Below are 15,252 nucleotides of genomic sequence, written 5' to 3'. Positions count from 1 at the left end.
CTGACCTGACCAACGACCAGTGCGGTGAAGTATGGCCCCTTCACCGAATGCAGGTAGCTGTAAACGACCCGACCGGCGTGGTTGAAATGTCGTGGGTCTCGTCAACTAACGCAGTTACGTAACAGGCGGCCGACGCTGCCACCACCAGTGCGGCGAAGTATGGCTCCGTCTTAACACTTCTCAGTTAGGTCCCACTCATCGTGAAATGATCGAGGGGGGCGAGCAGCTACAACATATTAACCCTCCCCCTACCCCCAAATCCAATGCTCCCAGCACAGACCATGCTGCGAAAGATTTTTTTTGTTGTTTCCATTCGCCCGTGCCCTGGCCAACAATCAAGCAGAGTATTGGCAAGAAGGCAATTGCTGCTTGCACTGTACTTGTTGTACCACTGGACATTGCAGCAAGCCATGCAATTGTTTTTTTGTATATAGTACAGACACATTTTCCGAAAAACCCATTGGAAATATTCAGTTTGCGGCCACGTATTGGCGGTGCAATGTACAATTATGAGCTGACAACCCGGACGTTTCCAACGCCCGTTTACAATACGTGTCGTGAAATGAACTATTATCCACCTTATTACCCGTGAAATGAACTATTATCCATTTCGATTTAAAGCTTTCGTGACTGCAAGGATTAATCTTCTTTGGGTCTTTCGGTAAAGTCACGCAAGAATGAGAATAAAATAAGAATGAGAATAAAATAATAAAATAAAAGACAATACAATTCTCACGTTTCGGCCACAACACAAGCAGGCCTCATCAGGTGAAAGAACAGAGCTGTCGGGACGACAGTGCTCACGTCGTGAGAATTTATTTTATTACTTTATTCTCATTCTACGTGACTTTACCGAAAGACCCAAAGAAGATGAACTATTATCCACCTTATTACCCGCGACTATCCGTGGGAACGAGTAAAGAAGGCTTACCGGCGCCCTGTTACTCTTTATTATTCGATCATTCACTAAATTAGATGACGCGAGTTTATTTCCCCACGTGACCGTGAATAAGGGGGAGTTCTACTGCGTGTGCTATTTATACTCATGGTTTTTATCCACTGCTCGATTAGGCCACCCCCACGAAATGCCACTGCCATCTCTCGCCACCACAGAACGATTTTAATAATCCAACTTTCGCACGAGCTGGATGACGTCAGCTCCATCACATTTGCGTGCGTCCTCTCAATCCCAGTTCACATGCAACGTTGATCCAAGTGTCCCCAACCACGTGCCAATTGTTGGCACGTAAACCGTGATGCTAGGCGTACTGTACATAAAGACGAGTACAGCATGCTTTAAGACATACCGTATGTACTGGAGCGCGACGATAGGCTGAACATTATTTGGGCACGGTATTTTTTTCTTTTTAAACAAATGTATTTACATACAGCTGGATTGTAGCATTGCAGGACCGCGAGTTGATGGGGACAGCATGGGAGGTCTTCATTCAGCAGTGGATAGAACATGTCTGATAAAAATTGTGTCACAAAGTGTTGTACTCAAGAGAATTACATCAGATTACAGTATATTAAAAATATATATTTACGTGCTACTTATTCTGTAGTCAATCAGTACGCCTATAAAGTACTGAATCGCCAATGTAATACGTTGAAATACTGTATATTGTAAAGTGAAATACATTTTAAGTTGGGGTCTTTCTATTCTATATACCTTGAACATAAACATGTTTGACAACCACACCTTAAGTGCGTGCTGCATATAGCAGACGTAAAGATTAATCGATATCAATTGATATCGATTATCTAAGCTGACGATCCATCCTGTACGCAAATCAATTTGCATGTGAGAATGTTTTCGATTCGTATGAGCTGTAATTTGTTCATGTGACTCCATCAGCCGCTCGAGGCCGCTAAATTCACAATGTTTAACGATGTATCCACTATATTATTATAGTATCATCCACTCTCAAATATCATTATCGACAATTCATCTAATTACAGGGAGGGTTGATGGTTACACCCAAAATATTATTTACTATACTATATTCCTGTACTTTTAAAGCATATGATTACAACAGGGATATCCAACAATTAAAGTAACAAATTGCTCTACCGATTGTCATTGTTACTCAACTAGAAATGGGTGGGATGTTATTAGGTGTGCCGCTGGACGGGAGGGCGATGGGCAGGGCTTGAGGGACGTCATTCCTTTCATCAGCTGAATCAGGCCGTGTGGCTTTCTCGAGGGCTTGGCCACCTTCCGTGTCAAAATTTTAGTGGAAAATTAAGTTAATCGACTCATCTGTATGCAGGCCTGTAACTTCATTAAAAAAAGTGTTGAGTTTCATATTGCATTATGTATTGCTGGAAAATTACATTTCCGTATATTCACCATAATTTACGTCCAAGTTATAACTCATCGTTTTGGGCGACCAAATGTTCTTTCCAGCTGTGCAGAAGAGTTGCAGACAACGACACAACACACATCTAGCAGATATCAATGAACCATCCCTGTGCCCATTGCTCATGTACTCACGCCAAAGGTAAAACAATCAATAAGAAAATGTTCTTCTTTTTTGTGAGACGGCGGTGGGATAGCACGCAAACATGTGACCAGGCAGCTTTTGAATTACCTTGCCAATAAAGATACATGTTTCTATGCGACGTGGCAAATGAGTCAAAATTACGAACATGTTTCACGCATCCATTCTAATCCATCCACCTTGACGTGCCGTCCGCCTTCCCCCCTTTGTTAAAGCACATCCAAATGGTCGCAATGCCATAATCATCATCATCTTGTTTTGTTTCCAACGCAAGCCAAGCACAGTAGTAGTAGGTCAAAAGGTCACAACGGATGTGTTGCGAGGCTGCATTGTACAAAACTGGGCTTAGTGGAATACCGAGCACTGTTTTCGAATTCATCAAAAGGCATTGCACAAACAAAAATAACCACACATACGTAAGAGGTCTTACAATTGCCTATCAATGCACTGTATTTTTTTAAGTCAGTAAAATACCTGATGTTCCGATTGTTGACTTAATCCACCGAGCATAACTTTGTTTTGTGCTATGACACACATCACAGTAACAAAGCAGCTTCATTAAATGAATAAATATGGTTAGCGGGTTTTTGTTAAAATACTGTACCGTGTTTACATTCGTGCGTCCAAGAATGCGGTGATTAAAAAAAACTGAGCACAGACCCAAGCCCTCCAGACGTACAGTTAAATACTTGTTGTGGCTGTTTACTATAACTCATTAATTGCTAACCACTGTAAGGTAAAATATAAACTGGCAAACTATTCAGAAATATAAACTGGCAAACTATTCAGAAAGCTAGATTTGAAGCTTTCGTGACTGCAAGGATTCATACTCTTGGTTTTTTTCGGTAAAGTCACGTAGGTAAAAAAAAAATCAATAAAATAAACGAAAACTAAACTAAATCACGACGTTTCGGAACGTCGTGATTTATACTAGTTGTTTTCATTTGTTTTATTTTATTGATTTTTTTGCTACGTTACTTTAACGGAAAAAAAAACAACGAGTATTCAGAAAGCCCCCCCATCTTATTACTGTATATTCCTATGCTTGGGATATGTCGCGCTAACTCATCTTATCCGTAACAAATAAAAATCACGATTAAAAACTGCTTCGCGAGCATTATTGGGTCAAAATTTGCGGGGGGGAAAAAAACCCACCGATAATAGGAAGACAGAGACGTGGATAACAGGAACAAATAGGGCTGCGGGTAATTGGGTGTCGTGGATAAGAGGAATTTCTCCTGCACGTACAAAAATAGTTAGAAACAGTCGACCAGCACACATGATTGCACGGAAAATTGCAATGTGTATATAAACACGGACGCACATGGATCGAAGACAAAGATCCCTTGTTACCTTTCGACAGGGTGGCGAGATGTTAACTACCTTGCCTGGTATACAGGGAGGTCGTGGGCGCCTGTATATGTTAATCTTTTTAGAATCAACAGCACGCGTTTAAGAGTCTTTGGCCACTGCAAATTCCCACGTGATATAAAGCCACTTCGTTGAGCTATCATTTGTGGCCAGGTTGCTTCTGAAAGAGGGCTCTATAGCTCAGTGGGCCTTACCTGGTAAAATAAAAAGACTTTTGTAGAGTTTTACATTATGCGATGAGTACCGTCAGCGATCACCTTTAGAATGGCGCTAAGAGAGGGGGGGTATGACGAGTGTTTCATAAGTGTTGTGACATGACGTCACTATGTCGGTACTGCACGAGCGTAGGGGCATATGACGTCACTACCGTGTCGGCTCGGTACGGGGGCTGCAGGCGGGTGTCACGGGGGTCGCGTCAGACCGGACACGTGACCGGATAACGAGGGCAGGGGCCCCAGGGGGAAGCTTGGGGGTCACGTGGTTGGGGGCCCGGACCTTCCCGAAGGATCGAAAAAGGGGGCGTGGTCTGGGGCGGAGTGTGGCCACGTCGGAGCGCTTATAAGCCGGGGTGTGAACGGGGAGCTGGGCTGTTCTACTCCGGGATGAAGGCGCAATGAGAAGTCCTCAAGTCTCCGATCGTCGTTCGTGACCAGGCGGTCGTCACCTGCCTTGGTCACGCTGCGTAGCGTTCCCCGAGTGTTAGTGAGATTAGGAACGGTGGTCACCACCTTTTTTTTTCGTATAGTGTTCACGTTGGTGTTATGTGTTAATAAATTGTGTTGCCTCCAAGTTGAGTGTGCGCCTCAATCGAACCCATTACAGAAGTACTGCTGTGGCCCAAGTTTGTATCAGCAATGGCAGTGACTGGAGACGGTGAAGAAGTCCTTGTTAAACATCCCTCAAACATGAAATTTGCACTGCAGTACTTAATATGTACATATCTCAGAAAATATCTACAGGGCATACAACCTGTTAGTAACCAACACAATCACAATCATTGAGATTGGGTGGTGTTTGCAATTCGGAACACTGTCAGCTTACTTTCTCTTGCATTTCATGTCTCAACACCACCTACATTATAATAATAAACTCAATGTAACAGATAATACATAATACACGCAATGAACTCAACGAGGCCTTTCCACCACATACAGCCAACAGCGTTCAATAGAACTTGCTGTATTATGATGGGTTAGCTATTTTTTTACTGAAATAACCAAGAATAAGTCTACATTATAGACTGCCATTTCACTCAGTTTAATAACTATTGCTTCAGTCTACATCATAGACTGCCAATACACTCACCCAGCGTAATAACCATTGCTACAGTCTACATTATAGACTGGCAGTACACTCACCTAACTTAATAACCAGGCTACAGTCTACATTATAGACTGCCATTTCACTCAGTTTAATAACCATTGCTTCAGTCTACATCATAGACTGCCAATACGCTCAGCAGCGTATTGGCAGTCGTCCCGACAGTTCTGTTCCTTCACCTGAAGAAGGCTACTTGTGTTGTGGCCGAAACATAGTGAGAATTTTGTCTTATTTTGTTTTATTGTTTTATTCTCATTCTACGTGACTTTACCGAAAGAACCAAGAAGATGAACCACGCTACAGTTTACATTATAGACTGGCAGTACACTCACCAAACTTAATAACCAGGCTACAGTCTACATTATAGACTGCCAGTACACTCACCCAGCTTAATAACCAGGCTACAGTCTACATTATAGACTGCCAGTACACTCACCCAGCGTAATACCCATTGCTACAGTCTACATTATAGACTGGCAGTACACTCACCAAACTTAATAACCACGCTACAGTTTACATTATAGACTGGCAGTGCACTCACATCCACCTGCCATTTCGAAGGCAAACACGAGACATTCAAGTGAATGTTAATTAATGCCCTCTGTTCGAGCAGGTGAAGCCTCTGCTATGATCTGTCAAATAGCTTTACTTTGCCCCTAGGCAATGCTAACGTAGCAGCTCCGTCATTATGTTTCCAATGCGTTATCGGCGACCGACTACCGTGTTAAACAATCGTAAACAAGTGCTCATGCTGTCGCTTAGGATTCTTATATGCGTCACTTGAAAAAGAACCGCTATGTAATGTCTTTATGTTGCTGCTAACTCCCTGTTTACGAATATAGCACTGACGAAGCCAATCGCATGTGATGATCCCATTTCATAACACCAATGCCTCGCCCACAAAACCACAGCGATGGTTAACTTCAAAGTGTGGACAAACATTCACTGCCAATGAATGAGCGCACTGGAGGAAAATTGCATCGGGCACTGTTTGTAATTTTGGAATGTATGGGTTATGTTTTGTATACAGTATGATGCCAGTCTTATCTTTACACGCTAGGTAGTGCAACTTAGCTCAAGATGAAGCATTACAGACTTGAATTAAGTCTCTTTTAATTGCTCTTACAGACTGACATACTCTCTTTTAATACTTTCATCGTAAGCTGTGGAAAGCATGCATTGCTTTAAAAGGCAGAATTCCCATTGCCTCTCAGTTAAACGAAGTTCCAATACTTTAGTATGTACTGACATGACTTCAAAACGTGCAGTCCTTCTGAGTGACTTTTAATCTGGTTCTTTGAATCATCAATCAAAATTGTAAAACTGTAGGAGGTTATGTTGTGCTTGGTGGTACCTGTGTAAACATTTAAGATAAAATTCAAGTGCTACCAGTTTAACTTGTCAAAAACATGGGGCTCTAATACTTCAGTTAATGTGTATAATCCTATTTAAGCAACCCTCATGAATAATGTGGCTTTGTGTAGTGCTGTATTACAATTCATATACCATCTGGCTAAGATCGTCCCATGTTTCGCTTATGACATCAATTGCAGCATTCACAGAAGTTGAGAACTCTTATGCCCTTGATCACTGTGTGACCTGTAAGCAACATTCGTAAAAAAAAATCTGACTACAGTACCATATTGCCCATCTGTTCAATCCAACAGCTGCAGGTGAGATGTTTTATAAGATATTTCAGCACCTCATTCCCAACACATCAGTCTCTGAATCATATCTCATTTTGCATGATAGAGAAAAACAACATATTAAACTCACACGCGTTCAATCCAATTGCAGTCACTAGCTGTTAAAATCTTAAAAGGATATTAACAAAAGTCTAGAAAATACCATTGAAAAATCCATCAGCCGTCTTGGCTGGTTAAGTGCCATTACATTTTTACAAATTAGCACCTCTAAAGATATGCATTATATAAAGAGTATATACAAATACACTTGTTACTGGTACATGTAAAGAAATTTAAGCAATTTAGACCCATTTGTTGGCTGCTCACAATGGCATGAAGCCCAACAACTCAATGTACAATACCCATGGCGCATATCATTTGAAATCTCTGTTTACAGAAACTTACCTGTGCACATATCACATGTACAACGTAAACAGCAGTCAGAAGCAAAGTGATCATTGGGCTATCGAGGATCATAGAGATAATACTGTACTGTAATTTAACGAGTCCCCAGTTACTGCACATACGGCAAGCGGTGGGACAGTTATGATAAGCAGAATATTAAATGTACATACATTGGCATTCGGTATACATGCTTATTTTTGTGTAGTTATCCCTAAAATTAATAAACACATGTTTTATAATGTAGAATCATGTGAATGGGACTAATTGGTGTACATTTACAAAATGTTGAACTGCCTTTTTATTGTTTAATTCCAAAGAGATTATGTATTATTGGGTCTTTCGGTGAAGTCACGTAGATAGGTTCAAACAAAATAACAAAATACCAAAAAACTACAACGTTTCGATTGCAACACAAGCAATCGTCATCACGAGAAAAAAGAGTGGGAAAGCTGCTGAGGCAGGCTGTTTTTAAAAGTTTGAAATGGGTGTAGCCCAAGGGTCATAAACGAAGTGGGCGGGGCTAGTGATGTTAAAGTGAGAAATTTGCATGTCAATGTAAGGTCGGAGAGCTACCTTCACGATGACGGCGCGGAGGTGGCCATTGTATTGTGAGAGATTAGCATGTCAATGTAAGATCGCAGAGCCACCGCCACATAGAGGACACAAGCGATGGTGGCTGTGTTAGTGCGAGACATTCAACCTGTTAATCTAAAACCAGAGAGTCGAAAATAACCACTAACATCGGAAGGTAGGTTGGAAACAACACAGCCAGTCATGACTTGAACTGGTTAATCACGTCCTCCAATGATTGCTCAGTTTGTACCCATATTCTCGGTTGAAATTGTGTCTGTGTCTATATATGTGGATGGCCTCATGAACGAATCCTTGTTGATAGCCAGTGAGCCTGTAAAGTACTTTCGTCTTAGAGAAATCAATCTTGTGTGAGCCCACCGCATCATCTTCAGGCACCTCAGTGTCAGCTAAACGCAAAGACAACCTGATTTCCAAGTTCAACCTCCTTTCCAAGAAGAAGCCAGATCCACACATCAAAAAGTTTGACGTTGACAACATTGTTATCAATTAGAGTAACAGTCTAATTTCAAACAGCCTAAAATTGGTTCTAGCCAAAGGGTTGAATTTCGCAGTCACCTCTAAACACATCCCAGTTGATATAATTTCCCAGGTCGACGTAGCCCTTAAGGGTCTGGGACACATTACTGCAAACGTGGCAAGATTGGAAATTGCTGCAATCCTCAAAAACGCTAAGAAACCTATTAGCAACATCAGTAAAGATGAGCGCTTTGAGCTTTCTCAATTAAAAAAGAGAGATGTCATCGGCATCCTCTCAGCCAACAAGGGCAATGCCACAGTCATCATGGACAAAACCAAATACAATAACAAAATTCAGGACCTGCGTAATGATGGTAGCTATACCAAAATTAAAAGAGATCCCACCAACCACCTCGTTACAAAAACCAACAATATAATCACTGATTCGACATCTTTGATCAAACCAACCAAGCGGTTTTCCTTAAAACCCTCTGCTTCTAGACCACCCAGATTGTATGGCTTACCAAAAATCCATGAAGGGACACCCCTTCGTCCTATCGTCTCCACCATTGACTCACCCACCTACAAACTGGCGCAATTTCTATCTGAGACCTTACAACCATTCACTGGTAAGACCACCTCAGCTGTACTCACCTCAGCTCACTTGGTATCGTTAATTAAGGACATCTCACTATCTCCAGGTGATTTGCTCGTTAGTTCCGATGTGGTCTCTTTGTTTACCATTGTTCCTGTGCTTGACACCATTGCAATAATTGAAGATTTGGTCCAACAAGGACTGAATGCTGATGTACCGGCCCTGGTGAAACACTGCCTCAACAACACTTACTTCACCTGGAATGGAACATTCTACAAACAAGCTGAAGGTACCCCAATGGGTTCTCCCTTTTCTCCAGTTGCAGCCAATGTTTTCATGGAAATTTTTGAGACAGATGCCATCCAAGCATCCACCTTACGTCTGTCCTTGTGGAAGAGGTACATAGATGACACATTCTTCATCTGGCCACATGGCCGACCAGCTCTGAACCAATTCCTCAACCACATCAATTCAATACACCCAAACATCAAATTCACCATGGAGGTGGAAAAGGATGGCAAATTACCATTCTTGGATGTTTTAATTGAAAAGAGACCAGATGGCTCTATGGGACACTGTCTACAGGAAAGCCACCCATACAGATGCTTACCTAAAACCTGACTCCCACCACCATCCATCCCAGAATAATTCCCTCATTAAAACTCTACACCATAGAGCTCTATGTATTTCCGACCGTCATCACCTAGCCAGTGAACTGGAACACATACACCAAGCTCTTAAGATGAATAGATATTCAGACCACATAAACCGTAAAGCTATCACCCCAACCATTGGGAAATAATCATCTGAGGAACCAATCAAAACCATCGCCTAGCCATACATAGCAGGGGTCACTAAAAAGATTTCCAAAATCATGAGCAAACACAAGATCCAGGTTCGATTTAACACAGTGCATGGAATTCGTGATCTGATCCCAACTGTGAAGGATGTGATCCCTGACATGCAATGCCCCGGCGTCTGCAAACTAAGCTGTATCTGCAGCAGTAGTTACATTGGGGAAACTAGGCGACATGTCTCGGACCGTGTTCATGAACATAAGGCAGATCTGAAACGTGGCAGGACCAATACCTTGGCCGTGGCTGATCGTTGTTTTGATGCGGTGGGCTCACGCGAGATTGATTTCTCTAAGACGAAGGTACTTTGCAGGGCCACTGGCTATCAACAAGGATTTGTTCATGAGGCCATCCACATATATATAGACACAGACACAATTTCAACCGAGAAGATGGGTACACACTGAGCAATTATTGGAAGGACGTTATTAACCAGTTTAAGTCATGACTGGCTGTGTTGTTTCCATCCTACCTTCCGATGTTAGTGGTTATTTCGACTCTCTGTTTTTACATTAACAGGTTGAATATCTCACACTGACATCACTAGTCCCTCCCACTTTGTTTATGACCCTTGGGCTATACCTAATTAAAACCTTTAAAAACAGCCTGCCTCAGAAGCTTTCCCACTCTTTGTTCTCCTGATGACAATTGCTTGCGTCGTGATCGAAAACGTCGTAGTTTTTCAACAGTTTTATTCAACGGTTTTACTTAACTTGATTCCTCTGTTTGTCTGGGTCAAATCTTGCAATCAAAATTTCGTCCACTTCCCGTTGTCCAATCAATGTCCACATTTTTTGCACACGTACTCAGACAATGCATGCCTGTGTCAATATCGGCATCAATGAATTCGCTACTTTAAAGCAATTTACATTTTGTATGGACGCCTTATTATTTATATATTTTTGTGTGTAGGTAAAAAACGCCGCGGTCCCTAAACTGTGGAATCGGCTCGCACAAGAAGCAGGTGCCACGTGTCTCAGGCGCCATTGACGTACTTCTCAAAGACCGTGAGTTTAATTGCCTCCATCCTAGCAAATATCATGGTAACTATAAAAATATATAAATATACAAAACTGGTGGCAAAACTGGGTCAGACATCAGTGCATTGAGTTGGCACAAAGCAGCATAACATTTTAATATATATTTTTTACTTCATACAAAAACATAGATTTGGTACAATTAATTAACCATAATATTCCATATTCTTGTTTCTTTCAGTAAAGTCACGAGAAGGGAATCAATAAAATAACAAAAATATAAAACAATACAATTCGCACGACGTTTCGACTGCAACACAAGCAATCATCATCAGGTGTGAAAACCACGGCAATACAATTTGAAAAAAATGGCGTTTTTTACGTTAGCACCACGGAGAGCAATTTGGCAGTTATTCAGATGGACGAGTCCATCTATGATGATTGCTTGTGTTGCAGTCGAAACGTCGTGATAATTTTATTGTTTTATATTTTTATTATTTTATTGTTCCCCTTCTACGTGACTTTACCGAAAGAACCCAAGAATATGAATCCCTGCAGTCACGAAAGCTTTAAATCAAAATTTAAACGAAGCTGTTAATACAACCGTTAAGAAAAAAAAACCTTTTTTAAGGAGTTTATTTGTTATTTTGTTCTTTTATTTGAACCTATCTACGTCAGTTTACCGAAAGAACCCAAGAATATAAATTCCTGCAGTCACGAAAGCTTTAAGTCAAGATCTAAAGAGATTGTGAGAGTGATTCATATGAAATACCATGCAGCCTATCACCAAATCACCCCGAATTGCCCAATCTAATTGCATCTCTGAAGCCAAGCAGGTTTAAGCTTGGTTAACACGGTTGGCTACGTACAGTGCGAAAGCAAGTTCCAACCATATGTATAATTAGATCATTCTTGGGAATACAGTACTGTACTTTGTGCAGAGCTCCCTAATATGCACGGGTCACTTCAGTTTCATCCCAAGTGCCAAACGTTAATGGGATTATTCAAATACCGCAATGTAGAAACCCTCTTGAAAAATCGGTCTTGTTACTCAGCGAGGGATTCCTGGCTGAAAATGCTTATGACTATATGACTGTATCTGAAACCCAAAGTGTCAAGGAATCCAGCATTGCTTTGCCTTATCTCCGTTCACACGCTACAAATAGTTTCAACGAAGTTCAAGAATACCGTTACCTTTTCCGCTTTTTTAAGAAAATACAGTGCGGTACATTGCATATAATGCACTCGCGATTTTACTCAATATTTACCTTTAAAATGTTACAGCTATGAACGTTATGACTGACATATATGTGCGTGTGAATTTTAAATAAAGCATGTCAAGTTTTTTTTGCTTTAAAGTACATATTCACAAACAGCATAGTCAAACGGGGCAATTTTATAACCCACACGACTATGAGATAAAACATGAACTTATATTGATGACAACCATCCCACAAGACTCGTGGTAAGAACCGCATTTTTTTCCCGTAATGATGCATCAGACTTGATGCAAGCATACCTCCTCCCATGGTATAACCGGTTCACTCCAAATTGCAAGGGATATACTGGAGTACGTAATCACTTGATCTAAATCATTTGGGAACTATTATATCCCTCTGATATAAAACTTGATTTTTCTAAAAAAAAATTTTTTTTAGCAAGAACAATAAGGATGTAACTGAATCACTGCGTGTCCATCATTTATATATTGTAAATGCCTAAACATAATGAACTACTGTGTTTATAGCTCAGGTCTATGAAGGGAAACTTTTAGGCTTCAGTTGTAACCACGCGAACACTCGTGAAAAAGTTGGTTACTCCTAGTGCACTACCTGATCAAGTGAATGTTACATGACATAGGACAATACATATGCAAATGTATGCTACTTTGCATCAACATTCAGTTATTGCGACATTTTACCCAAACAAATACAAATTAACGAACCTTAAACAAGCACAAATGTGTAATTACATTTTTGTAAATAAAATCAGCACAACTATTAACCAATGCAATACTTGATGAAGGCCTCCCCCACACTGCATTGGTTATGAAAGTATATTCTTGGTTCTTTCGGTAAAGACGCGTAGAAGGGAAATAATAAAATAATAACAACAAAACAATACAATTCTCACGACGTTTCGATTTTGAGAATATGAATCCCTGCAGTCACAAAAGCTTTAAATCGAAAGTTACTAAAGTCGTTCGACCATATGGCCACCATACTGTGGTCAGCATGGGTTGAAGGAGCCTTCAGACCAGTTCAGATGTGGCAGTGGCCAGGAACACAACTTAGGCGGGCTTGTTTCAAAGCAGTGTTTCCAAGCAAGCACTGTGCCACACCAACATACTACGTGACTATGGAATTGTGAAATGTAAAATTATCTGGAATTATGTGTTGGACCCTGAATATGCCATGCCAATATCCAAATCTGCAATGAAAGGCCATCATGTGACATTGAACAAAAACTACCACGCTCAATAACAAGTCCTGCAGTTTTTCACGTCAGCAATATTTTGATTTTGGTAGCCATCTCACGCTTGAATTATGACATTACCGTACTTAATTATTTATTAAATGTTGGTGGAGGGGTTGCCATACTTCACCACGCTACTTACCGCACGAGGGGAGTGAGGACTGAATTATATCACTTGGCACATATGTCAGCGCCATCACGTTGGCATCAAACTCGGGTTGCCGGGTTCATATCGCAGCACGCTGAACACTGTACCAGCAACACCCCCCCCCCCCATGCCTATACTGCAGCAGTGTCAATTTGTATGCGTTTTGCTATTGTAACTATGCGTACTCAGAAAGGATAATTAGGAACTTACATATCCTTGTACTACTGTAATTGTGGTTCTCAAGTTCTCAAAGCACGCTGATGCACAAACCGTTCACTACAACAAAAAACATCCTTAAATTAGGCAAAAGTACTGCATGTGATCTTAACAATCGGAGGAAAAAAAATCCTGTACGTTTATCGATAACAATTTTTGAAGATGAGTCAAGGTCACAATGGTGAAATACAACTTTTTGGGAAAATAACATACTGTGCGTAAATAATGTTTCAATTCGTGCATTCTATATTACCTGCTGTGCTGTGCGATGAACATTAACTCTGGCAATTAACATGGACGAAAAGATGAAGAATATGCAAAGGAAATGGAGAGATACATTCTGGGAATTACACTGAGACAGAAAGAGCAAGACATGTAGGTAGCACGTGGAGATACATGCTGGGAATTACACCGAGACAAAGAGGAACACATGTATATGACAACAAACTCCAAATTAGAGACATCATATCGAATGTCAAGGAAAGTTTGTGGCCTTTGGCGTGACATCACTGGAAAGGATGATGGCCAGTGATCGAGATGAATGGAGTGCCAGACATCGGGAGGAAAATACGCCATAGATGGCCATCCTCCGTGGAAGGTGAACAATGAGATCAGCTCGAATGCAGGAGCGAGACAATTTTATTTTTAATAATTTAATTTACTTATTTATTAATTATAGCCACGCTGAGTTATAGAATATTTTGAGCATTGGGTTTTTTCTATTTTAAGATTTTTTTTCAGCCAGTTCATGAGCATTTGTACAAGTGGGAGGCAACTGGAGGACCCGGAGAAACCCCACGCACGCGAGGGGGCAACACTATATCCCCGTACAGAATGAAACAGATGGCGTTGGGTCCACTTGCTGTACTGCCCTCTGCAGGTGAGCCAGGGGTATAGCACCTCGAGACTCACAGGAAGGGAGTTTTACAACAGTACAATGGTGCATCAACTCTTTCTGCATGCTGTCCAATGTGCAGTTATGCCAAAGTGATACTCGTGTAAGTGAGATATGGGGTGGGTAAGCAGATACTGTCTTCATGTACAGTGAAAGAAGCACATTCTAGTAGGAAGCAGAGATAATTTCGTTTCAGTTGTTTATCAATCTTGAAATTGAGCTCCTACATTGCCAATAATTGATCCTGAATGAGTAATTACAACGTTCAGCCCTTGATATAAATCCACTGCTGAGTGAATGCCTCGCCACGCTGTGTCGTTCGTGGGATATTGTTTGACCATACTTCACCACGCTGGTTGAAGTAGGGGAGGATGGGATGGAGCGGGGATAGAACACAGCCCTGGGTTCAAATTGCACACTCCACTTACGTCAGGCGTGGCCGGGAATCAAGCTCAGGTTCACCCGGGTTTACGGCGCAGTGCTAACAAACCACAACTGAAAGTCATCGCATTACGTAAGACATATATATCCCATTGTTGGTGCTCGTCGTCAGAGACACAAAATAAATAATTAACTTGCAACTGAGACGGACGTAACCCCCCCCCCCGTAGTGGGTACACCAAACACCCCCATGATGTAACGAGATGTTGGTTTCACAATCCTCAATGCAATAAACCCCCCCACCCACTACCCACATTTTAACCTCTAGATTATCATTGGAGTGGTGAGTCTGTGGGTCTCTGTGTGATGAGTCTGC

At 41.3% G+C, this 15,252-nt stretch overlaps 1 protein-coding gene across 5 annotated transcripts in view; it reads right to left on the bottom strand.

Annotated features, from left to right (window-relative positions):
* LOC116947742 (estrogen receptor beta) overlaps nt 1–15,252 on the bottom strand; it is a 146,642-nt gene that overhangs the window by 122,291 nt on the left and 9,099 nt on the right. The window contains exon 1 of one of the 5 annotated variants that reach the window (XM_076070810.1): nt 6–15,162. The exons of the other annotated variants lie outside the window; for them this stretch is intronic. The gene's annotated coding sequence lies outside the window, so the exon portion shown is untranslated. Of the gene's footprint in view, nt 1–5; nt 15,163–15,252 lie in introns of those variants that run through there. 5 annotated transcript variants of the gene reach the window in all.

The sequence above is a fragment of the Petromyzon marinus genome, chromosome 31 (genome assembly GCF_048934315.1).
Source record: "Petromyzon marinus isolate PM22_M1 ecotype Great Lakes invasive population chromosome 31, UKy_Petmar_22M1.pri1.0, whole genome shotgun sequence".
NCBI classification, from domain to species: domain Eukaryota; kingdom Metazoa; phylum Chordata; class Hyperoartia; order Petromyzontiformes; family Petromyzontidae; genus Petromyzon; species Petromyzon marinus.
Note: the sequence above shows the minus strand (reverse complement) of the source record. Positions and strands in the feature narration are given on the sequence as shown.